This window comes from Schistocerca nitens, chromosome 1 (genome assembly GCF_023898315.1).
Source record: "Schistocerca nitens isolate TAMUIC-IGC-003100 chromosome 1, iqSchNite1.1, whole genome shotgun sequence".
Lineage (NCBI taxonomy): Eukaryota > Metazoa > Arthropoda > Insecta > Orthoptera > Acrididae > Schistocerca > Schistocerca nitens.
The window spans coordinates 945,321,033-945,336,933 of record NC_064614.1 but is presented as its reverse complement, the minus strand read 5'-3'; the positions used below and the strand labels follow the sequence as shown (position 1 = coordinate 945,336,933).

General features: G+C 44.4%; 1 protein-coding gene across 2 annotated transcripts in view; it reads left to right on the top strand.

Moving 5' to 3' along the window:
- Window positions 1–15,901, top strand: part of LOC126194106 (chitinase-like protein Idgf4) — a 179,704-nt gene that overhangs the window by 124,176 nt on the left and 39,627 nt on the right. The window lies entirely within an intron of this gene.

Below are 15,901 nucleotides of genomic sequence, written 5' to 3'. Positions count from 1 at the left end.
CAATACTCAAGTATAGGTCGAACGAGTGTTTTGTAAGCCACCTCCTTTGTTGATGGACTACATTTTCTAAGGACTCTACCAATGAATCTCAACCTGGTACCCGCCTTACCAACAATTAATTTTATATGATCGTTCTACTTCAAATCGTTCCGCACGCATACTCCCAGATATTTTACAGAAGTAACTGCTACCAGTGTTTGTTCCGCTATCATATAATCATACAATAAAGGATCCTTCTTTCTATGTATTCGCAATACATTACATTTTTCTATGTTAAGGGTCAGTTGCCACTCCCTGCACCAAGTGCCTATCCGCTGCAGGTCTTCCTGCATTTCGCTACAATTTTCTAATGCTGCAACTTCTCTGTATACTTCAGCATCATCCGCGAAAAGCCGCATGGAACTTGCGGCACTATCTACTAGGTCATTTATATATATATTGTGAGAAGCAATGGTCCCATAACACTCCCCTGTGGCACGCCAAAGGTTACTTTAACGTCTGTAGACGTCTCTCCATTGATAACAACATGCTGTGTTCTGTTTGCTAAAAACTCTTCAATCCAGACACACAGCTGGTCTGATATTCCGTAGGCTCTTACTTTGTTTATCAGGCGACAGTGCGGAACTGTATCGAACGCCTTCCGGAAGTCAAGGAAAATAGCATCTACCTGGGAGCCTGTATCTAATATTTTCTGGGTCTGATGAACAAATAAAGCGAGTTGGGTCTCACACTATCGCTGTTTCCGGAATCCATGTTGATTCCTACAGAGTAGATTCTGGGTTTCCAAAAACGACATGATCCGCGCAGTACAGAAAAAAGGGGCCGAAAAAATATTTTTACATATTGGGCTTTTCCAGATTGTAATGGACCAAGTGTTTTTGCTCACAAATTCCTCTATGGTATAAAAAAAAGCACTCCGTCTTCAGGCCACGAGTGGCCTACCGGGACCATCCGACCGCCGTGTCATCCTCAGAGGAGGATGCGTATAGGAGGGGCGTGGGGTCAGCACATCGCTCTCCCGGTCGTTATGATGGTATTCTTGACCGAAGCCGGTACTGTTCGGTCGAGTAGCTCCTCAATTGGCATCACGAGGCTGAGTGCACCCCGAAAAATGGCAACAGCGCATGGCGGCCTGGATGGTCACCCATCCAAGTGCTTAACTTCCGTGATCTCACAGGAACCGGTGTAACCACTGCGGCAAGGCCGCTGCGTCTAAGGTATAAAAGTAGTTGTTAAAGAGAAACACCTTCAATCTGTATCTGAAAAGAATTCTACCATCTGCCAGAAACCTTATTTCCATGGGTAAATTTCGGAAGGTTTCTATAGTTGCGTATTTCACTCTTTCATGCCCCTAAGATTGGCTAAATGGTAATGCACACCATTGTTCCTTGTAGTGCTGCGTTCGTGAATGTCTCTGTTACTCAAACTCAGATGGATTTGTTGTCCTATTTATGACGCCTCTCTCCTGCTGTTGCAGTTTTACAAGTAATCTGAAAGTTACGCCGTCTTCTGTGACTGTATAAAGTCTCACTTGGACCAGACGCGGTTCGCTATACTTAAACCATCACCGGTGGTCACCTAACAGTTGTGGTTTAGTTTGCAAATCAGTTTAGCAAGATCACAAATAGTTTTCATGGTTAAAATGACTTATGGCTCCTACATTATTTCCATGTGTTCTCGGGGAAAGACAGGGGGGTGGGTGGGGGGGGGAGGGAGGGAGGGAGGGAGAGAGACGGCCGCTGTGACCGAGCGGTTCTAGGCCCTTCAGTCCGGAACCTGCTACGATCGCAGGTTCGAATCCTGCCTCTGGCATGGATGTGTGTGATGTCCCTGGGTTAGTTAGGTTTAAGTAGTTCTAAGTCTAGGGGACTAATGACCTCAGATGTTAAGTCCCATAGTGCTTAGAGCCAGAGAGAAAGAGAGAGAGAAATAGCCGGATACACAGCAACATAAAGTCGAATAGCACACACGATATAAACATGCTGCCACAAAAGCAAAACAAAAGACGACCACATTTCGCATGATCGAATTAACGAAACGCGTAACCATCGCAACCGTGGCGTGAGTGTGACAGTATAAGAATATGTAAACCAGAAAATATTGTGGCCAACCTAGCGCAGTGTGTTAAAATTAGGGCGCCTGTGGATAAGAGAACACATGGAAGTAATGCTGTAGCCCCATTTACAATTGATTAGTCTCAAACTATCCATATCTTCATCGTGTGATACCAATTATCAAATAGTTTTCCCAAGTATCTTTTGCCCTCTGTTACCCATTGATTGTTCCAAGCGAGCAAGAGATCTTCACTCACAAAAAAAGGCATCCTTTCTCACAAGTCCTCGCCAGTGGAAACTAAGATAGTTTCAATCGAAACGTTTGGAGCTGCAGGAAGTCTTGAACTACTGGATTGTCAAAACGAATGATAATCTAACATGCTACTTGCTTAATTTTTGAGCTACACGAACATTTCTTTCCACTATGCAGCACAGTGCACCATCCGCTGTTCTGTGAAAGATGTGCTAGAGAAATTCACTCTGAGCACAAAAGTGTGTAGCGAATGGCGTCACTTACAGCTGAAGTTAGTGGGCACCACATAGAGTAATATTACATAACCTACCTGTTGAGAAATAAAAGACTGATCCCCAATCAATTACATAATAATATCCTAAATATTATTCTCATCACTCTGTCTCCTTGTATTTTCTTGTTTGCAGCCGTGCACAGTGATTTGCTGTCGACACAAAGTATTAATGCTCGTAGGAGAGTTGTATAATGAGCAACCCCGATGGACACAGAACAGATTTGTACAGCGGTGACATATTCCCTGAGCAGAATACAAGAGTAGACTTTATAGAATTGTTTAATCTTAGCACTTCCTTGCGAATCTTAATGGCATTCCGAAAAAAGATCGAATACAGAATTAATCTTAGGATAATTTTAACTGCCCGTGGTTTAACGAAAATGCCGTTGTGTAACACACGATCTATACGAAACGAGACAGAAAGGCATTGCGAGCTACCATCTCCGTCATATTCAATAACGAAATTATTCTCTACGTTTGGCATAAACTATTGGAAATATTATAAACGATGCAAATCTAGGAGACTTCTGCATATTGCAAACACCCGGGTGAAGGTCGCATAAATGGAACAGAAACATTGCAGATAAGCTGCTTATCGAACGTGACGCATCTAAACAACCCAGAAACGACTATCGCATTTTGCTGAATAGACGAAACCCTATGACTATGATGCCTAACATACACGCTGAAACCTGAAAGGGTTGACATAGTATTCGCTTTCACATAAACCGCGCGTGCTAGAAATTTCTACTGACCTTGTCAAGGTTTAGTATCTGAGTGGGAGACTGTTGCCAAAGGTCCGAGGATACGGGATAGGTTCTCAAATCAGTGATTTGCTCAAAGGCTTTTTTAAGTAACAGAACCCAGTATGTCGTCCTGGACGACAACTCTTATTGAATACAAGAGTATAGTCAGGAGGTCGTCAGGGAAGTGCGATAAGAGCGCTTTTGTTCTCTATATAGGGTGAACGTTAATAAAAACCGACAGACTGCACGGACGAATTCCTGACCGGAAATGGAGGAAAAAGGTTCCTATGAACATGTGTCCTTAAATGCATCGTTGCCCGGTACATGGCGCTGACGAATGAAAGTTCCTCTGACTATGTGCCGTGTGTTCCTTGTTTGTCGCAGGCTGTGTGATTAACGCAGCGGAATGGTCCGGTATTAATGTCGCGGTGATGGTCGCCAAGAATCCCTGCCCACACGTTGATGCTGAACTGATGCTGACGAGACGCCTCAACCATTCGCCGAGGTCTGTCTGTAGCCCACACAATGACGATTGTGCAGATTGATGATGCCAGTTTCTGGAAAAGGTTGCTTCGTCAGTTAAGAGGACTGATGATAGAAATCCCATAATTGTGATGATCTGTTGCAGAAACCATAGACAAAATTCTTCCCGTAGAGGATAATTCGCTGCTAATGATTCTTGCAGTCGTTGTAAGTAAAAGAGAAGTAGCGGTTGTCGTGCAGGATACACATAATCGTACTTTGACTTACACCGTGTTGGCAGGCCACTTGCCTGGACCTTGTACAAGGGTTTGCCTCAATATCCTGCAGAACCCGGTCCTCCAAATCTGGTGTTCACACCGTCCGCCGTATCCCTGCATGTTCGTTTGTCTGAAAGGACCCATAATCACACAAACGTTCCAAAAAGGGCCTGGAACGTTGTGTGACGTAGTAGATGTCTGTCAAGGTACTTGTGTTGGTATAGCTGTGCTGTCTCTCGACTTTTTCCATCTACTTGGCTGCTCACAAACAACATCTCAGCTTGTTCTCGGCATGAATGCCCAACCATTCTGCTGCTCACAGTACGCTGCGTCACTAACACAGCCTGCAACAAACAAGGAACACATCGCTTGTGGTCAGAGGAACTGTCATTCGTCAGCACTGTCTACTGTGGCAACAATCCATCTCCAGACACATGTCCGTAGGACTTTTTCTCCTCCGTTTTCCGTCTGGAATCCGTCCCTGCAGTTTGTCGGTTTTACGAGTATTTGTTACGGCGTAAAGTCAAGCGCGGGCACGCCAGTCGGGAACAAGACGTCAGCGAATTGCAAGCTGACTGACCCCTTTCTAGGACGACAACGCAACAGCAGCGGTCTCTATGCGAAGAGGAATTAAGTGATGCGCCCGACTGGTCGCAGCCCAACTGAAGAGAAGCTTCAAGACTAGCGACCTGAATAGAAGCGTCAACTGTATTACTTCACTTGTATTAGGAACTGAATATATTAAAGAAGCTTGTTTATTTTGCTTGTCGTCCTTTGCTTGCGACACATCTATGTAATTCTCAAAGTAATAAAACTCATTAATACGGTTTGCGTGAATTGCTGTGCAGTGATCAGAGAAAGCAGGTTTCCTAGACACCTCACGTTTGACGACTAGGCAGGATTTAACGTTATTAATGTTCACCCCGTATACATGAACGACCTGACGGATAGGGTGAGCAGCAATATGCGACTGTTTTCTAACACCGCTGTACTGTACCGGACACTGTCGTCTTTGAGAGGCTGCAGGAGGGTAGTAGATGATTTGGACAGAATTTCTATCTGATATGATGAAATTCAATTTGCTCTAAATGTGGAAAAATGTAAATTAATGTAGATGAATAGGAAAAACAACCCTATAATGGAATAAAGTGTTTACACAGTCACATCGATGATATCGAAAATGGTGCAAATGGCTCCAAGCACTATGGGACTTAAATCTGAGGTCATCAGTCCCCTAGACATAGAACTACTCAAACCTAACTAACCTAAGGACACCACACACACCCATGCCCGAGGCAGGATTCGAACCTGCGACCATAGCAACAGCGCGGTTCCGGACTGAAGCGCCTAGAACCACTCTCCCACAACGCATCGATTAAATGTCTGAACGTAAAGTTGCAAAGTGACAAGAAATGCAAGTAGCACGTAAGTTCGGCTGTAGGGAAAATGAATTATCGATTTCATTTTACTGAGAGAATTCTAGAAATGTATAGCTCATTTATATAGTAAATAAGATCACTTGTGAGACCCATTCTCGAGTGCTGCTGAAGTGTTTGTGATGCACAACAGGTCGTATTAACGGAAGACATCGAAGCACTTCACGCGCGGGATTAGCCGAACGGCGCTGCAGTCATGGACTGTACGGCTGGTCCCGGCGGGGGTTCGAGTCCTCCCTCGGACATGGGTGTGTGTGTTTGTCCTTAGGATAATTTAGGTTAAGTAGTGTGCAAGCTTAGGGACTGATGACCTTAGCAGTTAAGTCCCATAAGATTTCACACACATTTTTCAAGCACTTGAGGAGCGTGCTGCTAGATTTGTTACGGGTATCAGCACACGGGTATTACCGATATGCACGGTGAACTCAAATGGGAATCCCTGGAGGATAAAGACTTCTCTTCCGTAAAACTCCATTGAGATGGTTTAGAGAATCAGCATTTGCGACGGACTGTAGAACGATTCTACTGCTAACAATACATATTTCGCTTAAGGACAGGGAAGACAAAAGGAATCACAGCTCGTGTGGAAGCATATAGGCAGTCGTTTTCTCCCTTGTCCCATTTGTCAGTGGAACAGAAAAGGGAATATCTACCAGCACAGGGCTTCCACCCGCCATGGACCGTGTGGTGGGCTACGTAATATGCATGTAGATGTAGATAATTTGAGAAAGAGAACCGTTTGAGATGGGAAAGAACAGATCTCTGGGATTCTCGTGACAGTCTTACAGTAACTATCCCAGAGTTCGCAGCTAGCCGTTTACGCGAACTTCGGAAGCCGTAGATCAGAATCATAGGACGCAGATTGTCGTTCACAAAAAATAAAGTGGCTGAAACCCTCTTACATAAATCGTCTGCAGTTACCAACACGTCTGATCTAAACAGTTCCACTATGCAATGAAGAGGTTAGCAGAAGACAACAAACCGTAGCGGCCTAAATACCTTATAAGAACATTTATGGCTTCTGTAATTCACAACTGTAAATTTTTTTACTAACCTGTTTCCATATTTGCTCCTACAGTTGCACGAAAACGCTTAATATTTTTTATTCCAGCATCAACCACATTCGGCGCGACACCTCTGTAACCAGCTGCGGCGATGGTATCAGTGATTCGAGTATTCGAATCATCGAGACTACACACAAGCGACTGGGAAACATTATGTTTGACAAAACTCTGAAGGAAAAGTCGAAGGATTTAGCGCCTAACGGACAAAGTGATTGGCTGGTCACCTCCGCCAACCGACGTTCTAGATACGCTTGATCACAGATGCATCGCAGTCTTGGCTCAGTGTGGTGGTGAACCATGTTGTTCGAAAACAACTTTTGGTTGACAGACGGTTATTATGGTAAACCACATAACACATGCATATCATAATCACTTACAGATTTAGCATTTATTTGAGAAATGATGAACTGTTCAATAATGCGCTCAGACATCAGGTAACAGGAAGTGCACTGGTTGTGCCGTGGCGTTAGATTTGTTCGTTCACTAGATCTAACATCTAAACAGTGGAAGGTGTCGCGTTGTTAGGAAATCACCATACTATTTCAACGGTCAAGAATGCCCGCAACAAACTTCATTCGTTCTGGCTTGACATCAGGTCCCCCGGTTGCAGCAGTTGTAATTGGGTTGAATACAACTACGATTTTTTCGCAGTACTCGCTGCATGATAGTCGTAGGAATTTGGAATTCCTTAGGGATCCTCCAAAGATACTTATGTGTTGAACGCTGGAAAGCTGTCCATATATCACCTGTCTGGTTCAGTTTTCCGTAGTCAGCCAGAATGATGCTTCATGTTTTTACTTGCTTTGTGCATGAAACTGCTGTAGCAGATTCGACGACTGGGAGTTGGTTCGAACCCATTACGCGGTTGGAAGTTCCATTTCGCCTGAACGTCAATTTTGTTAGAAAGTAACCAACCGACAGACTGCTTAACTGCTATCAGTTCACTATATCCTTGGTTTCACCTGAAACATCTGGCCATTAAGATTGGATGGATGGCAAATAACGACAGTTTATCGACTGTGCGTGTACATTATATCAGGGGGGATACATGACTAAATTTGTAGGGGATACTGAGGAATACAGGGTGCGAAATTCAGTACTCGGACTTGCCTCCACTGGCAACAACTACGGCTCTAACCCGACCGGGCATCAAATCAAATTCAGTTGGCAGTACAGGTTTGGTCACGTCATAAGATGCTGCTTCAACCCTGTACCAGGGTTCACTAATCGTAGTGACTGGCGAATGGTAGAGTGCCACTCTCTCGGTAATTCAGGACGAAATGTTTTCAGTGGGTAACAAGGCAGTACGATCGAACAACTCCTCAAGGCTTTTTGAGAGGATGCTCATTCTTAGTACGCTTGGCGCAGCCATCGGCTAAGAAGTAAAAGGGACTACTGAAAATGACTAAGGCGTCGAAACAGGTTTAGCGAGTGAACAATATTGCTTTGAGGGTTGATTGATAACCTGTGTAGCTAAGTTTAGACCGTTCACCGATGCTCTAGGGCCCGCGTCTCGTGGCCGTGCGGTAGCGTTCTCGCTTCCCACGCCCGGGTTCCCGGGTTCGATTCCCGGCGGGGTCAGGGATTTTCTCTGCCTCGTGATGGCTGGGTGTTGTGTGATGTCCTTAGGTTAGTTAGGTTTAAGTAGTTCTAAGTTCTAGGGGACTGATGACCATAGATGTTAAGTCCCATAGTGCTCAGAGCCATTTGAACCATTTGATGCTCTAGGTCAGCAACTTCGAAAATCTGCTTTCCCGGTCCAAACTTGTGCTTCGTCGACGGAACGTTAAAACCTCATTTTCCTTTCTTTTTTTTATCTTTACGTGACACTATACGGCGAATATACACTATCTGACGAAAATTATTCGCCCAGTATTAGTGCATCCGACGTTCCATTAGGCGCTAAATCCTTCGACTTTTCTTTCAGAGTTTTCTCAAACATCATGTTTTCCAATCGCTTGTGTGTAGCCTCGATGATTCGTGTCCGCTGGGAACACATTCAGTGAGGCGTCAAGGTCTGTGAAGCAATGGTAGCCCATTTTTCACCAAGAGCCGAAGCTAAAGAAGGTCGCGATGTTGGATGCTTTGGCCTGGAGCGAAACAGACGTTCTAACTCATCCCAGACGTGTTCCATTCCGTTGGGTTCAGTTCTGGACTCTGCGCAGGCGAGTTCATTTCAGGGATGTTATTACTCTACAAACCATTATCTCAAAGATGCTGCTTTATGACAGGATGCACTGTCGTGCAGGTGTAAACGGTCATCACCTTCGAACTGTTCCTCTGCTGTATGCAATAGCCAGTGCTGTAAAGTGTGTTCATAGGCTATCATTCTGCATTTAGTGTGTTCTTAAACGCAATAAGGAGACGACACCCTGGTCATGAAGAATACCTCCATACCGTAACACCATCTCCATGCCGTAATAACATGTCCATTTACTGTCGGCACTACACATGATGGCAGGTAACGCTCTCCAGACTTTCACCAAACACAAAATCTTTCACTGCACTGCGTGACTCATCACTCCAAATCACTTGTTCCGAGTAGTCGACTCTCCAGTGGCGTCTCCCTTTATACCTCCTCAAGCGTCGTTTAGCATTTGCTGCAGGAATGTGTGACTTACGAGGAGCCACTCGACCACTGTATCCCACTCATTTTGACTCGCTACGCACGGTAAGCGTACTAGGTGGACTACTGCTAGCACTTTGGGACCCATGAGTCACTCCTTCCGCTGATCTCATGTGATGTTCGGCGGTGCCTGTCCGTCAGTACAGCGGGTCTGTCTCGTCCCGGTTTATGAGTGGTTGTTCCTTCGTGTTTCCACTTCACAACGCCATGACCGACAGTCATTTACAATGGTTTAAACGCCCCTATGCATTTTTTACTCAGGTGGCATCCAGTGACTGGTTCATGTTCGAGATCACTGAGCTCTGCTGACCGACCCATTCCGCTCTTACTGCTTCCCTGCTGATAACACAATACTCCCCGCTTCCTTCGTATTGTGGTATCCGCCTCTCCTAACACCTAGTAGTCGATTTCGCGTTACATAGGAGTGTCTGGATACTTTTGGCCGCGCGGGGTAGCCGTGCGGTCACGGTCCTCGCGGCACCCCCCTTGAGAGATACGAGTCCTCCCTCGGCCATGGGTGTGTGTGTTGTTCTTGGCGTAAGTTAGTTTAAGTTAGACTCAGTTGAGAGTAAGACCTCGGCAGTTTTGGTTCCATAGAAGCTTACCACAAATTTCCAGAACACTTTTGATCAGATAGTATCGGATATTATTATAGAAAGTTTGACTGCAAACATTGTCACACGTCGTATCTCTGTGCGCTTCTTTTCAACAGCTGTAGGCAGCCTTTAAAGAGCACACTTTCCATTGGAAAATGCTGTCGCTGCGTCAATATCTCGGTAGATGAAATACTTTTGATTCATGAAGACACATCAAGATACTTGAATCTTGGCGTCTTTTCACTTACTGTAAAACTTATTTCGGTATCTTGAACGTTTTACGAAATATCTGGGGTGCCCACATTATGCAAGGCAGCATATGCGTTATTTATCGCATACTCCTGTCACGCAGCGTAGAGTACGTGGGCACATTTGGCCTTTTATTCCCAGTAGATATTATGTGATAAGGGAAAAATTAACACTAAAAAAAGTTAAGCTGCACTGAGAATTATGTGGAAAAAGTCTTACACATAACTAAACCAGGTTTCATTACTACGATAGTCCAGTGCCAAAGCAAGACTAGTGGGAGCTTGAAAATCGCTGTCTATACGTATTACAATAGTCTTCTTTTCTTTATATGTATAATTATATTGTGTCCAAAATATCGTCGGATATCTTAAGTAGTAATAATGAAGAGCTTCCACTATGCTTCATTTCTTTCAATTGGACGTCATTTCGGCGGATTCCGTGCCTATCGGGTGAGATGAGGAACTCCTTAGTGTTACCGACTGATTAATAAATGTGGAGTCAAGTGACTTATCTCTGTCAATGGGAGGCGCAAGACCGTCTGGATTGATATACGTGGTGGCGGCAAGAGAGAATGGAGAGAGTGAAACACAATGCGAAAATAGTCACTCCCATTGAGTAACTCCAACGGGCCACTGAACTTCACGTCTCTGGCCGACAGACGGAAAACCAACGGACTCATATTGTCTCATGCTGTGACAAACGAGACCAGGACTTTGGTGTTTGTTCTGATAATCAGCTCCTTAAAGTCACCACCTCTTCTTCTCTCACAGGCCAAGGCGAAGTACTGGGGACAATACACTGTCCACCACCAGGATTCGCACTAACTATTCCGAAACACATACATGCTCACTCATACACAGACATTGTGGCGTCGTCTACACCATGACGGCCACTCGCTAAGCGGGCGATATAATTTGTACTTGTCGGATAATTGAGTCGCGCATACGTAGAGACTCAATGTGGCAAACACGATGCGACAGCTGTGAATTGACTCCGCCTGTTCGGCTGTTGCACAGGCGATTAACTGTTCGGCATCCATTACCGACCAACTACGACGAAAAATGTTACGGTAGTGTTATAGCTCCAGTGAAACAGTATCGTCGTAGAGGTTTGACGAAAGTTTTGTGAAAGACCTTTTACAATGTAATACTGGCCTCAGGTTTCATGCATTTGTGTCGGCCAGCAATAAAACTACATTGCTGACGTCAAACAAACGAGCGCTCAGGCCTGTATATATCGTAGGCCACGTGTAACCATAACATACGAAGTCAAGCAAGCCAACCGTCCACTGACAGCATACACTCGTTCAAAGTCTGTAAAAATGCACCGTAAGCATAAACCTTAGTTGGCCACAAATTCTTTGCAATCAATTATCACCACATTCTAGCGACACACCACACATAGGCAGTTGTTAGATAATAACAGTTATGGTATTCATCCGATTACATGACCTGTTCAGCATTGAATGTTGCTTGCTTGCCACGATCAGTTATGCACACATCGTGTGTCTGACGTACAGGGAACATAGGCGAACTAACAGCAAATACATAACCCAGAGATCTTTTTTGTCTCCATTTATTGAATTTCGGGCACAGGCTGAAAGTAACAAACAGCAACAAGTCTGCTCTCAGCTCACGTCTCGGCCACCGAGCAACCGCCTGTGCCCTCGTGGATCCGTTCACTGCCTACAGGCGGCAAGGCAGAGGAATTGGTGCCAACCTAGAAGGCTAAGTCGAAATAATGCCACCGTCGGCACACTAGAGATGTAAGTACACTACTGACCATTAAAATTGCTACACCAAGAAGAAATGCAGATGATAAACTGGTATTCATTGGAGAAATATATTATACTAGAACTGACATGTCATTACATTTTCATGCAATTTGGGTGCATAGATCCTGAGGAATCAGTACCCAGAACAACCACCTCTGGCCGTAATAACGGCCTTGATACGCCTGGGCATTGGGTCAAACAGAGCTTGGATGGCGTGTACAGGTACAGCTGCCCATGCAACTTCAACACGATATCACAGTTCATCAAGAGTAGTGACTGGCGTATTGTGACGAGCCAGTTGCTCTGCCACCATAGACCAGACGTTTTCAATTGGTGAGAGATCTGGAGAATGTGCTGGCCAGGGCAGCAGTCGAACATTTTCTGTATCCAGAAAGGCCCGTACAGGACCTGCAACATGCGGTCGTGCATTATCCTGCTGAAATGTAAGGTTTCGCAGGGATCGAATGAAGGGTGGAGCCACGGGTCGTAACACATCTGAAATGTAACGTCCACTGTTCAAAGCGCCGTCAATGCGAACGAGAGGTGACCAAGACGTGTAACCAATGGCACCCCATACCATCACGCCGGGTGATAAGCCAGTATGGCGATGACGAAAACACACTTCCAAAGTGCGTTCACCGCGATGTCGCCAAACACGGATGCGACCATCATGATGCTGTAAACAGAACCTGGATTCATCCTAAAAAATGACGTTCTGCCATTCGAGCATCCAGGTTCGTCGTTGAGTACACCATCGCAGGCGCTCCCGTCTGTGATGCAGCGTCAAGGGTAACCGCAGCCATGGTCTCCGTGCTGATAGTCCATGCTGCTGCAAACGTTGTCGAACTGTTCGTACAGATGGTTGTTGTCCTGCAAACGTCCCCATCTGTTGACTCAGGAATCGAGACGTGGCTGCACGATCCGTTACAACCATGCGGATAAGATTCCTGTCATCTCGACTGCTAGTGATACGAGGCCGTTGGGATCCAGTATTACCTTCCTGAACGCACCGATTCCATATTCTGCTAACAGTCATTGGATCTCGACCAACGCGAGCAACAATGTCGCGATACGATAAACCGATATCGCGATAGGCTACAATCCGACCTTTATCAAAGTCGGAAACGTGATGGTACGCATTTCTCCTCCTTACACGAGGCATCGCAACAACGTTTCACCAGGCAACTCCGGTCAACTGCTGTTTGTGTATGAGAAATCGGTTGGAATCTTTCCTCGTGTCAGCACGTTTTAGATGCCGCCAGCGGGGCCAACCTTGTGTGTTGTTGTTGTTGTGGTCTTCAGTCCTGACACTGGTTTGATGCAGCTCTCCATGCTACTCTATCCTGTGCAAGCTTCTTCATCTCCCAGTACCTACTGCAACCTACATCCTTCTGAATCTGCTTAGTGTATTGATCTCTTGGTCTCCCTCTACGATTTTTACCCTCCACGCTGCCCTCCAATGCTAAATTTGTGATCCCTTGATGCCTCAAAACATGTCCTACCAACCGATCCCTTCTTCTAGTCAAGTTGTGCCACAAACTTCTCTTCTCTCCAATCCTATTCAATACCTCCTCATTAGTTACGTGATCTACCCACCTTATCTTCAGCATTCTTCTGTAGCACCACATTTCGAAAGCTTCTATTCTCTTCTTGTCCAAACTAGTTATCGTCCATGTTTCACTTCCATACATGGCTACACTCCATACAAATACTTTCAGAAACGACTTCCTGACACCTAAATCTATACTCGATGTTAACAAATTTCTCTTCTTGAGAAACGCTTTCCTTGCCATTGCCAGTCTACACTTTATAACCTCTCTACTTCGACCATCATCGGTTATTTTACTCCCTAAATAGCAAAACTCCTTTACTACTTTAAGTGTCTCATTTCCTAATCTAATTCCCTCAGCATCACCCGACTTAATTTGACTACATTCCATTATCCTCGTTTTGCTTTTGTTGATGTTCATCTTATATCCTCCTTTCAAGACACTGTCCATTCCGTTCAACTGCTCTTCCAAGTCCTTTGCTGTCTCTGACAGAATTACAATGTCATCGGCGAACCTCAAAGTTTTTACTTCTTCTCCATGAATTTTAATACCTACTCCGAATTTTTCTTTTGTTTCCTTTACTGCTTGCTCAATATACAGATTGAATAACATCGGGGAGAGGCTACAACCCTGTCTCACTCCTTTCCCAACCACTGCTTCCCTTTCATGCCCCTCGACTCTTATAACTGCCATCTGGTTTCTGTACAAATTGTAAATAGCCTTTCGCTCCCTGTATTTTACCCCTGCCACCTTCAGAATTTGAAAGAGAGTATTCCAGTCAACATTGTCAAAAGCTTTCTCTAAGTCTACAAATGCTAGAAACGTAGATTTGCCTTTTCTTAATCTTTCTTCCAAGATAAGTCGTAAGGTCAGTATTGCCTCACGTGTTCCAACATTCCTACGGAATCCAAACTGATCTTCCCCGAGGTCAGCTTCTACCAGTTCTTCCATTCGTCTGTAAAGAATTCGCGTTAGTATTTTGCAGCTGTGACTTATTAAACTGATAGTTCGGTAATTTTCACATCTGTCAACACCTGCTTTCTTTGGGATTGGAATTATTATATTCTTCTTGAAGTCTGTGGGTATTTCGCCTGTCTCATACATCTTGCTCACCAGATGGTAGAGTTTTGTCATGACTGGCTCTCCCGAGGCCATCAGTAGTTCTAGTGGAATGTTGTCTACTCCCGGGGCCTTGTTTCGACTCAGGTCTTTCAGTGCTCTGTCAAACTCTTCACGCAGTATCTTATCTCCCATTTCGTCTTCATCTACATCCTCTTCCATTTCCATAATATTGTCCTCAAGTACATCTCCCTTGTATAAACCCTCTATATACTCCTTCCACCTTTCTACCTTCCCTTCTTTGCTTAGAACTGGATTTCCATCTGAGCTCTTGATATTCATACAAGTGGTTCTCTTCTCTCCAAAGGTCTCTTTAATTTTCCTGTAGGCAGTATCTATCTTACCCCTAGTGAGACAAGCCTCTACATCCTTACATTTGTCCTCTAGCCATCCCTGCTTAGCCATTTTGCACTTCCTGTCGATCTCATTTTTGAGACGTTTGTATTCCTTTTTGCCTGATTCATTTACTGCATTTTTATATTTTCTCCTTTCATCAATTAAATTCAATATTTCTTCTGTTACCCAAGGATTTCTATTAGCCCTCGTCTTTTTACCTACTTGATCGTCTGCTGCCTTCACCACTTCATCCCTCAGAGCTACCCATTCTTCTTCTACTGTATTTCTTTCCCCCATTCCTGTCAATTGTTCCCTTATGCTCTCCCTGAAACTCTCTACAACCTCTGGTTTTTTCAGTTTATCCAGGTCCCATCTCCTTAAATTCCCACCTTTTTGCAGTTTCTTTAGTTTCAATCTGCAGTTCATAACCAATAGATTGTGGTCAGAATTCACATCTGCCCCTGGAAATGTCTTACAATTTAAAACCTGGTTCCTAAATCTCTGTCTTACCATTATATAATCTATCTGAAACCTGTCAGTATCTCCTGGCTTCTTCCATGTATACAGCCTCCTTTCATGATTCTTGAACCAAGTGTTAGCTATGATTAAGTTATGCTCTGTGCAAAATTCTACAAGGCGGCTTCCTCTTTCATTCCTTCCCCCCAATCCATATTCACCTACTATGTTTCCTTCTCTCCCTTTTCCTACTCACGAATTCCAGTCACCCATGACTATTAAATTTTCGTCTCCCTTCACTACCTGAATAATTTCTTTTATCTCGTCATACATTTCATCTATTTCTTCATCATCTGCAGAGCTAGTTGGCATATAAACTTGTACTACTGTAGTAGGCATGGGCTTTGTGTCTATCTTGGCCACAATAATGCGTTCACTATGTTGTTTGTAGTAGCTAACCCGCACTCCTATTTTTTTATTCATTATTAAACCTACTCCTGCATTACCCCTATTTGATTTTGTATTTATAACCCTGTAATCACCTGACCAAAAGTCTTGTTCCTCCTGCCACCGAACTTCACTAATTCCCACTATATCTAACTTTAACCTATCCATTTCCCTTTTTAAA